The 10503-nt window shown below is 52.4% G+C and overlaps 4 pseudogenes; 2 read left to right on the top strand and 2 right to left on the bottom strand.

The window, feature by feature from the left end:
• The first annotated feature begins 1663 nt into the window (after window positions 1-1663).
• LOC112423240 (5S ribosomal RNA) lies at window positions 1664-1780 on the top strand (annotated as a pseudogene).
• A 2776-nt stretch (window positions 1781-4556) lies between these two features.
• Window positions 4557-4675, top strand: LOC112423291 (5S ribosomal RNA; annotated as a pseudogene).
• Window positions 4676-6128: 1453 nt separating this feature from the next.
• LOC112423268 (5S ribosomal RNA) lies at window positions 6129-6247 on the bottom strand (annotated as a pseudogene).
• A 3753-nt stretch (window positions 6248-10000) lies between these two features.
• On the bottom strand, window positions 10001-10119 carry LOC112423269 (5S ribosomal RNA; annotated as a pseudogene).
• Between the last annotated feature and the right edge of the window lie 384 nt (window positions 10120-10503).

The raw sequence follows: 10503 nt of genomic DNA, 5'->3' as shown, positions 1-10503 counted from the left end.
TCCCGCTTTATTGCCTGCCTTCACACCCGCCACAGCCAGGACCTACTCCTAGGGGTCCGTCACGAAAGCACCACTGGGCAGCAGCATCCCACCACTTCTGCCTCACCGATGATCTGCCAGGAGCCCAGCTCCAGCCCGGGAGAGCAGGGGGCCAGACCCCAAAGGCGCAGGCACTGGTTCCCTGCTCTTCGCGATGCCTTCCCACTCCTGGAAGGCCTAGGCGATTCAATCCTCTCATCTTTTGCCACCCTCCAATCAGGGAGAAGGGGTGGGCAGGGGCAGCGGGTACCACACATGCTAGCCAAGACCTCCGCTCCAGAAAGCAGGAGCTGCTTTATTTAGGGGAAGGACATTACATCGCCAGCCACTACGAAAACAGTCCCTGTGCACCAGGATTCCCATTGCCACTAAGTTTGTGTAAACTCCAGTCCCAAGGACACGCCAGAGACCCCAGGCCTTGGGCCCAGTGGGCATGCCCGGTGCCACAGCTACTGCCAGTTGGGCGGGGGCACTCTGCAAATCAAGGTGATCACTGTACCGCACCAAGAGCATAGGCTGGTGCCAACAAAGCAAGGAGCCTATGAAATCCACTTCCACAGCAAGCAATTAATCCAGGACAAAAACCCGTCTCAGTGCTCCTTTGCTCCTCTCCCATGGACGGCCTGGCCACCCTGTTCTGGCCCAGTCCAAGGCCCCTCGAACACATCCCGGTCTGCTCAAAAGGACCCTGCCTACTGGAGCAGGGTGCTCCCTTTCCAAGGCTCTATCGATCTCTCTCTCTAGCTTGCTGCACCTCTCTTCTGGGTTTGCCCCTGCATGTCACGATACTTCTATCGCCTTCCCTCTGTCTCTCTGTCTCTCTCTCTTTCTCTGTCCCTCTCTCTATCTCTGCCTCGCTGTCTGTCTCTATCCCTCTCCACCTTCCCTGTATCGCTCCGTCACTGTATTTCTCCCTGCCTCGGCTTCAATCTCTCCATCCACCTCTTCCTTGATCTCCTTCAAGCCGTTTGTGTGTGTGTGCACGTGTGTGTGTGTGCGTGTGTGTGTATGCATGTGTCTGTGTGTGTGCTCGCTCGCGTGTCTGTTCCCACGCACGAGTGCCGGGTGTGTCTGTGTGTTGGGCTGTGGATTTGCTCCTCGTGTTGGTGGGGTGTGTCTGGGTCTCTCTCAGCCCCTCTTGCTGGAGATCAGGCTGCTGGCTCTAGTGCCAGCCCAGGGCAAAGCAGGGCCATTCCCCAACCCTCAATGTCCTCTTCTCTACCCAGCCTGTCTTGGTCATTACAAGCGACCGTGGTGGGCACATTGTGAGAAAAAGGCCACGCGAGGCTGGGCCGGCTGTTCAACCTTGGCCAGCCATGACGGCTCTGGCTGGGTGGGGCAAGAGGGGGCCTAACAGAAGCTCCTGAGTGGGCAGGGATCCAAAAGAATAACTCCAAGACAGGGAGCAGGATATGGGCAGTGGGCCCTGATGCCTTGGAGCACTCCCTGTTCCGAGTGGGCCCGACACGGTGGAAGCTTGGGAGCTCGGGAGCTGGGGGAAGGTCGCAGGTGAGTGGCTTGGGGGTCCCGATTACGAGACCGGCAGCCCTGGGCTGGTGGTGCTGCTGGAAGCCAGTGGGCATGGCTGGGCCAGCCTCTTGGGGCAACCAGGTCCTTCTGCTGCATCTATGGCCATACCACCTTGAATGCACCTGATCTCATCTGATCTCGGAAGCTAAGCAGGGTCGGGCCTGGTTAGTGCTTGGATGGAGACGCCTGGGAATACCAGGTGCTGTAGGCTTTTTTGCTTTCTTTCTTGTCTTTCTTTCCTTTCTACCTCCTTTCTTTCCTTCTCTCTCTCTTCTTTCTTTTTCTTTCTTTCTTTCCTTTCCTTCTTTCTTTATTGCATTCTTTCTTATTTCTTTCCTTCTTCTTTCTTTTCTTCTTTCTCTCTCTTTCTTTCATTTTTTCCTTCCTTCTTTCTTTTGTCCTCTCTTTTCTTCTTCTTTCCTTTCTTTCTCTCTTTCTTTTCTTCTCTCTTTCATGATTTCTTTTTCTTCATTCTCATTCCCTTCTTTCTTTTTTCTTTCTTTCCTTCTTTCTCTCCCTTTCTTCATTTTTCTTTCTTTCTCTCCCTTTCCTTCCTTCTTTCTTTCTCTCTCTTTCTTTCTTTCTTCTCTTCTTTCTCTTCTTTCTCTTCTTCTCTTCTTCCTTCCTTTCTTCTTTCTTTCTTTCTTTCTTTCTTCTTTCTTTCTTTCTTTCTTCTTTCTTTCTTTCTTTCTTTTCTCTTTCTTCTCTCTTCTTCTCTCCTTCCTTCCTTCCTTCCTTCCTTCCTTCCTTCCTTCCTTCCTTCTTCCTTCCTTTCTTTCTTCTTCTTTCTTTCTTTCTTCTTCTTCTTTCTTTCTCTCTCTCCTCTCTCTCTCTCTCTCTCTTTCGTTCTTCTTCTTTCTTTCTTTCTTTCTTTCTTTTCTTTCTTTCTTTCTGTTCTTTCTTTCTTTCTTTCTTTCTTTCTTTCTTTCTTTCTTTCTTTCGTTTTCTTCCAAATGGAGTCTCACTCTGTCACCCAGGCTGGAGTGCAGTGGTGGATCTCGGCCCACTGCAAGCTCCGCCTCCCAGGTTTCAAGCCATGCTCCTGCCTCAGCCTCCCGAGAAGTGTGGACTACAGGCACCCGCCACCACACTGGGCTCTTGTTTTGTAGTTTTAGTAGGGACGGGGCTTCACCCTGTTAGCCAAACTGGACTGCATCTGCTTACCTCGTGATCCACCCTCCTCGGAATCCCAATGTGCTGTGATTATAGACGTGATCCACCGTGCATGGCCTGCTGTAGTCTTTTGTGGCTTCCCCTCCCTCCCTTCCCCCTACTGTTGCCATACTTCCCAATATCCCAGACTCTGCTCCCCATTTATGGCCCCCCTATACTCCTGCTGCCCCAGGGGTCTCCTTCTAGGGAGGCGCCACCAAAGCACCACCAGACAGCAGCATCCCAGCCCTTGTGCCTCGCTGATGCCCCGCCAGGAGACCGACTCCAGCCCGTGAGGGCAGGGGGCAGGACACCAAAGGCATAGGCACGGGTTCCCTGCTGTCCACGGTGCCTTCCCACTCCCAGAATGCCCAGGCGATGCAATCCACTCATCGGACAAAACTGCAACCTTCTAAACCGGAGGAAGGGGCAGGCAGGGGCAGCGAGTGCCTCACAGGTCAGCTACGACATCCGCTCCAGAACGCAGGGGTTGCTTTAGCCGGTGGAGGGACATTGCTTCGCCAGCCAACAGAGGAACTGTCCCTGTGCACCCAGATTCCCATTGCCAAATCTTCATGTAAACTCCAGTCCCCAGGACACGCCAGAGACCAGGCTTCGGGCTTCGTCAGCACACCCAGTGCCACAGCTACCGCCAAACGGCGTGGGCATACTCTGCAAATCAAGGGACCCACTGCACTGCACCAAGAGCACAGGGAGGTGCCAACAAAGGAAAGAGCCTAAGATATCCACCTCCAAAACAAGCAATTAATCAAGACAACATCTGTATCAGTGCTGCGTTGCTCCTGTCTCATGGACGGCCTGGCCACCCTGTTCTGGCCCAGCCCAAGCCCCCTCCACCCTATCCTAGTCTGCTCAAAAGGGCCCTGCCTACCGGAGCAGGGTGCTCTCTCTCCAAGCCTCTATCGCTCTCGCTCTCTAGCTCCCTCTACCTCTCTCTTCTGGGTTTGCCCCTGCACCTCATGCTACTTCTGTCACCTTGCCTCTGTCTCTCTGTCTCTCTCTCTTTCTCTGTCCCTTTCTCTTTCTCTGAATCTCGGTCTCTCTCTTTCCTTCTCCCCCTCCCCTGTCTCCTGTCTCTCTTGCTTGCTGACTCTCTCCCTCCCTCGGTTTCAATCTCTATATCCATCTCTTCCTTGCTCTACTTCAAGCAGTTTGTGTGTGTGCGCGTGTGTGTGTGTCTGTGTGTGTGTATGCACTCGTGTGTGGGTTTCCACGTGTGAGAGCCCTGTTGTGTCTGTGTGTGGGGCTGTGGATTTGCTCCTGGTGGTGGCGGCATGTGTCTGGGTTTCTCTCAGCCCCTCTCACTGGAGATCAGGCTGCTGGATCTAGTGCTAGCCCGGGGCAAAACAGGGCCATCCCCCAACCCCCTACCCCACACACCCTCTTGACCACCGGCTGGGTCTTGATCAGGATAAACGACCGTGGTGTTGGCATTGTGAGAAAAAGTCCATGCGCTGCTCAGTTGCCTGTTCGCCCTTGGCCAGTCGTGATGGCTCTGGCTGGGTGTGGCAAGAGGGGGCCTCTCAGGAGCTCCTGAGCCTCCAGGGCTCCAAAAGAATACCTCAGTGACAGGGTGGAGGACCAGACAGTGTCCGAGGATCGTGAGCCTTGGGCCCTGATGCCTCAGAGCACTCCCTGTTCCAAGCAGGCCTGATGTGGTGGAACCTCAGGAGCTCTGGAGATGGGGAAAGGTGGAGGGCAAGTGGCTCGGGGGTTCATATACGAGCCTGGCGTCCCCGGGCTGGCAGTGCCAGCTGGACGACAGTGGGCATGGTTGGGCCGGGCTCTTGGGGCAGCCAGGCACCTCTACTGGTATCTATGGGCATACTGCCCTGAACCTGCCCGATCTCATCTGATGTTGGAAGCTAAGCAGTGTGGGGCCTGGTTAGTACTTGGGTGGGAGACCTCCTGGGAATACTGGGTGCTGAAGAGTTTTTTGTTTTCTTTCTTGTCTTTCTTTCTTTTCTACCTGCCTTTCTTTCCTTCTCTCTCTTTCTCTCTTGCTTTCTTTTCTTTCTTTCTTTCTTTCTCTCTTTCTTTCCTTCTTTCTTTCTTACTTCTTTCCTTCCTTCTTCCTTTCTTTTCTTTCTTTCTTTCTCTCTCTCTTTCTGTCTTTCCTTCTTTTTTCTTTTCTTTCTCTCTTTCTTTCTTTCATTCTTTCTTTTTTGTTTTATATTCTTTCTGTCTCTCTTTCTTTCTTTGTTTCTGTCCTTTCTTTTCTTTCTTTCTCTCTTTCTTTTCTTTATTTCTCTCTTGCTTTCTTTCCTTCTTTTCTTATTTCTGTTTTCTTTCTTTTTCTCTTTCTTTCTTTCCTCTTTTCTTTCATTCTCTATTTCTTTCTTTCTTCTTTCTTAATTCTCCTTTTCTTCCTATCTCTCTCTCTCTTTTCTTTTCTTTCTTTCTTTCTTTCTTTCTTTCTTTCTTTCTTTCTTTCTTTCTTTCTTTCTTTCTTTCTTTCTTTCCTTCCTTCCTTCCTTCCTTTTCTTCCAGATGGAGTCTCATTCAATCTCCCAGGGTGGAGTGCAGTGGTGCAATCTCGCCTCCCAGGTTCACACCCTGGGAGTGACTCCATCATGTCAAGGCGAGGTGAAAGCAGTGGGATGCTCTAGCCAGTGGTGCTTTTGTAGTGGACCCCCAGCAGGAGATCCCCTGCTGCAGCGGGTTTGTAGGTGCGTGATAAATGGGGAGCAGAGTCATGGGAGGTTGGGAAGCATGGCGACAGTAGGGGGAAGGGAGGGAGGGGGATGCCACAAAAGCCTACAGTAGGTTGGGTGCGGTGGATCAAGCCTGTAATGCCAGTACTTTGGGATACCGAGGCAGTTGGATCATGACTTAAGGAGATCTAGGCCAGCTTGGCTAATACAGTGAAACCCCATCTCTACTAAAACTGCAAAACATGAGCTGGGCGTGGTGACAGGCGACTATAGTCCCATGTGCTTGGGAGGCAGAGGCAGGAGAATGGCGTGAACCCAGTAGGCCGAACTTTTAGTGAGCTGAGATCATGCCACTGCATTCCAGCCTGGGTCACAGAGCGACACTCCATCTGGAAGAAAAAGAAAGAAAGAGAGAGAGAAAGAGAGAAAGAAAGAAAAAAGAGAGAGAAAGAAAGAAAAGAAAGAAGGAAAGAAAGAAGAAAGAAAAAAGAAAGAGAAGGAAAAGAAAGAAAGAAAGGAAGAAAAAAGAAAAGAAAGAAAGAGAGAAAGAAAGAAAAGGAAGAAAGAAAGAAGAAAGAAAGAAACAGAGAAATAATAAAAAAGAAGGGAAGAAAGAAAAAAGAGTGAAAGAGAAAGAAGAAACAAAGAAAGAAAGAAGGAAAGAAAGAAGAGAGAGAGAGAATGGAAGAAAGGAAGGTAGAATAGAAAGAAACACAAGAAAGAAAGCAAAAAGGTCTACAGCACCTGGTATTCCTAGGTGGTCTCCCATCCAAGTACTAACCAGGCATGACCCTGCTTAGCTTCTGAGATCAGACGAGATTGGGCACATTCAGGGTTGTGTGACCATAGACACACATGATCCTGGGACCCTGTCCGGTTCTCCACCCCGTCTTGGAGTTATTCTTTTGGATTTCTGGCCACTCAGGAGCTCTTATGAGGCCCCCTCTTGCCCCATCCACCCAGAGCCCTCAGGGATGGCCAGATGTGAACAGCCAGCCTAGCCACACGTGGGCTTTTTCTCACAACACCCCTACCATGGTAGCTTGTCCTGACCAAGATCCAGCTGGTGGGCAAGAGGGCGTGGGCTGTTGGGGCTTGGAGGAAGGCCCTGCTTTGCCCTGCCTGGCACAAGAGGCAGCAGTCTGATCCCCAGCGAGAGGGGCTGAGGCACACACACACATGCACACACACACAAACGGCTTGAAGAAGAGCATGGAAGATGTATGGAGAGATTGAAACAGAGGGAGGGAGAGAGATAGTGAGTGAGAGAGACAGGGGAGGGGGAGAGGGAAAGAGACAGACCGACGTTCAGAGAAAGAGAGAGGGACAGAGAAAGAGAGAAAGACACAGAGACAAAGGGAAGGTGACAGAAGTAGCGCGAGGTGCAGGGGCACACCCAGAAGAGAGAGGTGGAGGGAGCTAGAGGGTGAGAGTGATAGAGCCTTGGAGAGAGAGTGCCCTGCTCCGTTAGGCCAGGCCCTCTTGAGCCAGCCGGGATAGGGTGGAGGGGGCTTGGGCTGGGCCAGAATAGGGTGGCCAGGCCTTCTATGTGAGAGAAGCAATGGAGTGCTGAGACGGGTTTTTTCTTGGATTAATTACTTGCTTTGGAGGTGGGTTTCATAGTCTCCTTCCTTTCTTGGTACCTCCCTGTGCTCTTGGTGCAGTGCAGTGGGCCCCTTGATTTGCTGAGGGTGCCTGCCAATTGGTGGGAGCCGTGGTACCGGGCGTGCCCAAGGGGAATGGAATGAGGCCTGGTTCTCTGGTGTGTCCTCCGGACTGCATTTTACACAATGTTGGTGGCAATGGAGTGTGTGGCACCCGCTGCCCCTACCTGCCCCTTCCCCTGGTTTGGAAGGTTGTGGGGGCGTCCAATGAGAGGGTTCAATCACCTGGGGATTCTGGAACAGGGAAGGCTCCGTGAATGCCATGGAACCTGCACCTGTACTTTTGGGGTCCGGCCCCCTGCCCTACCAGGCTTGAGCTGGACTCCTGGCTGGGTGGCAGCAAGGCAGAAGCAGTGGGAGGCTGCTGCCCTGTGGTGTTTGGTTGGCAGACCCCCAGGAGGAGGTCCCCGGCTGCTGTGGTGGTGTAGGTGGGCGATAAAGGGGGAGCAGAGTCAGGGAAGGTTGGGAAGCATGGTGACAGTAGGGAGAAGGGTGGGAGGGGGAAAGCCAAAAAAGCCTATAGCAGGCCATGTGCAGTGGATCATGCCTGTAATTCCAGCACTTTCAGAGGCCAAGGCTGGTGGATCACGAGGTCAGGAGATCCAGACCACCCTGGCTAACATGGTGAAATCCCGTCTCTGCTAAAGTTACAAAACATGAGCCAGGCGTGCTGGCGGGCACCTGTAGTCCCAGCTGCTCATGAGGCTGGGGCAGGTGGATGGCATGAACCCAGGAGGCGGCGCTTGCAGTGAGCTGAGATCATGCCAATGCATTCCAGCCTGGGTGACATAGTGAGACTCCATCTGGAAGAGAAACAAAGAAATAAAGAAAGAAAGAAAGAAAGAGAAAGAAAGAAGAGAAGGAAAGAAGGAAAGAAAGAATGAAACAATAAGGATAGAGATAAAGAAGGAAAAGAAAGAAAGAAAAAGGAAAGAAAGAAAGAAGAGAGAGTTCGGGCCTGTTCAGGGTGGTATGACTGTAGACGGCAGCAGAGGCCCCTGACTGCCCCAAGAGGCTGGCCGAGCCATGCCCACTGGCTTCCAACTGGCACCACCAGCCCAGGGTTGCTGGGTTTGGATCCAGAACCCAGAGCCGCTTGCCCGAGGCCTTCCCCCAGATCCCAAGCTCCTGAGTTTCCACTATGTCGGGCCTGCATGGAACAGGGAGTGGTCCGAGACACCAGTGCCCAGGGCCTATGATCCTGGGAGCCCGTCCGGTCCTCCGTCCTGTCTAAGAGGTATTCTTTTAGATCCATGGTGGCTCATAAGCTTTTGTGAGGCCCCTCTTGCCCCACCCACCCAGAGCCATCAGGGCCGGTTGTGCCACTGCCCTCCAGCCTGGGTGACAGAGGGAGACTCCATCTGGAAGAAAAAGAAAGAAAGAAAGAAGGAAAGAAAGAAAGAAAGAAAGAAAGGAAGGAAGGAAGGAAGGGCAAAAGAAAGAAAAAGAGAGAGAAAGAAAAGAGAGAAAGATGGAAAGAAAGAAAGAAAAGAAAGAAAGAAAGAAGAAAGAAAGAAAGAGGGAAAGAAAAGAAAGACAGATAGAAAGAGAGAAAAAAGACAGAATTGAAGGAAGGAAGAAAGAGAGAAAGAAAAAAGAAAGAAAGAAAGAAGAGAGAGAGAAGGGAAGAAAGGCAGGTAGAAAAGAAAGACAGACAAGAAAGAAAGCAAAGAAGACTACAGAAACCGTTATTCCCAGGCGGCCTCCCATTCAAGTACTAACCAGGCCCAACCCTGCTTACCTTCCACGATTAGATGAGTTCAGGCGCGTTCAGGTTGGTATGGCCATAGATGCCAGCAGAGGTGCCTGGCTGACCCAAGAGCCCGGGCCAGCCATGTCTGCCATCTTCCAGCTGGCACCGCCAGCCCCCGGGACGCCGGGCTTGGATCGGGACACCCGAGCCGCTCACCTGTGGGCTTCCCCCGCTCCCAAGCTCCCAGGTCTCCACCACGTTGGGCCCGCTCGGAACAGGGAGTGCTCCGAGGGGTCAGGGCCCATGGCCCACTATCCTGGGACCTCGTCGGCTCCTCCGCCCTGTTGTGGAGGTATTCTTTTGGATCCCTGGTGGTTCAGGAGCTCCTGCAAAGCCCGTTTTTGCCACACCCAGCCAGAGCCATCAAGGCTGGCCAAGAGCAAAAAGGCAGTCCAGCTGTGCCTGGCATTTTTCTCACAATGTTAACACCCTGGCCTGTGCTTTTGGGGTCCAGCCCCCTCCCTCCCAGCCTGGAGCCAGGCTCCTGGCAGGGTGGGGGCTAGGCAGGAGCAGTGGAATGCTGCTGCCTGGTGGTGCTTTGGTGGTGCACCCCCAGAAGGAGTTCCCCAGTTGCATCAGGTGTGTAGGGGCACGATAAAGGGGGAGCAGAGTCAGGGGAGGTTGGGAAGCACGACGATAGAAGGGGGAAGGGAGGGAGGGGGAAAGCCATAAAAACCTACTGCAGGCCATGTGCAGTGGATCATGAATGTAATCCCAGCACTTTGGGAGGCCGAGGCATGTGAATCAAGAGGTCAGGAGATCCAGACCAGCCTGGCTTGCACAGTGAAACCCCATCTCTAGTAAAACTACAAAACATGAGCCGGGCGTGGTGGCAGGAGCGTGTAGTCCCAGCTGCCTGGAAGGCTGAGGCAGGAGCATGGCTTGAACCCAGGAGGCGGTGCTGACAGCTGAGATCGCACCATGACAGTCCAGCCTGGGTGACAGAGAGAGACTCTGTTTGGAAGAAAAAGAAGAAAAGAGAGAAAGAAAGAAAGAAAGAGAGAGAGAGAGAGAAAGAAGGAAAGAGAGAGAGAAAGAAAGAAAAGAAAGAAGGAAGGAAAGAAAGAAGGAAAGAAAGGAGAAAGAAAGAAAGAAAAGAAAGTAAGATGGAAAGAAAGAAGGAAAACAAAAAAGGAGAGAAGGGAGGAAAGGAAGGTGGAAAAGAAAGACAAGAAAGAAAGCAAAAAAGCCTACAGTACCCAGTATTCCCAGGTGGTCTCCCATCCAAGTACTAACCAGGCCAGATCCTGCTTAGCTTCTGAGATCAGACAAGATCGTGCGCATTCAGGGTCATATGGCCGTAGACACTGGCAGAGGAGCCTCGCTGCCCCAAGAGCCCAGTGCAGCTAAGCCTGCTGGCTTCCAGCTGACACTGCCAGCCTGGGGCCACCAGGCTCGAATCAGGAGCCCGCTCCCCCATGACCTTCCCCCGGCTCCCGAGATTCCAAGTTTCCACCACATCAGGCCCACTCAGAACAGGGAGTGCTCTGAGGCGTCAGGGCCCACGGCCCAGAATCCTGGGAACCCAACCCATCCTCAGCCCTGTTGTGGAGATATTCTTTTGGATCCCAGGCCACTCAGGAACTCCTGCGAGGCCCCCTCTTTCTCCACACACACAGAGCTATCAGGGATGGCCAAGGGCGAACAGCCGGTCCAGGCACGTGGCTTTTTTCTCACAATGCCCCCACCA

This window comes from Macaca nemestrina, unplaced genomic scaffold (genome assembly GCF_043159975.1).
Source record: "Macaca nemestrina isolate mMacNem1 unplaced genomic scaffold, mMacNem.hap1 Scaffold_522, whole genome shotgun sequence".
NCBI lineage: Eukaryota > Metazoa > Chordata > Mammalia > Primates > Cercopithecidae > Macaca > Macaca nemestrina.
This window is presented reverse-complemented; position numbering and strand designations above follow the sequence as displayed.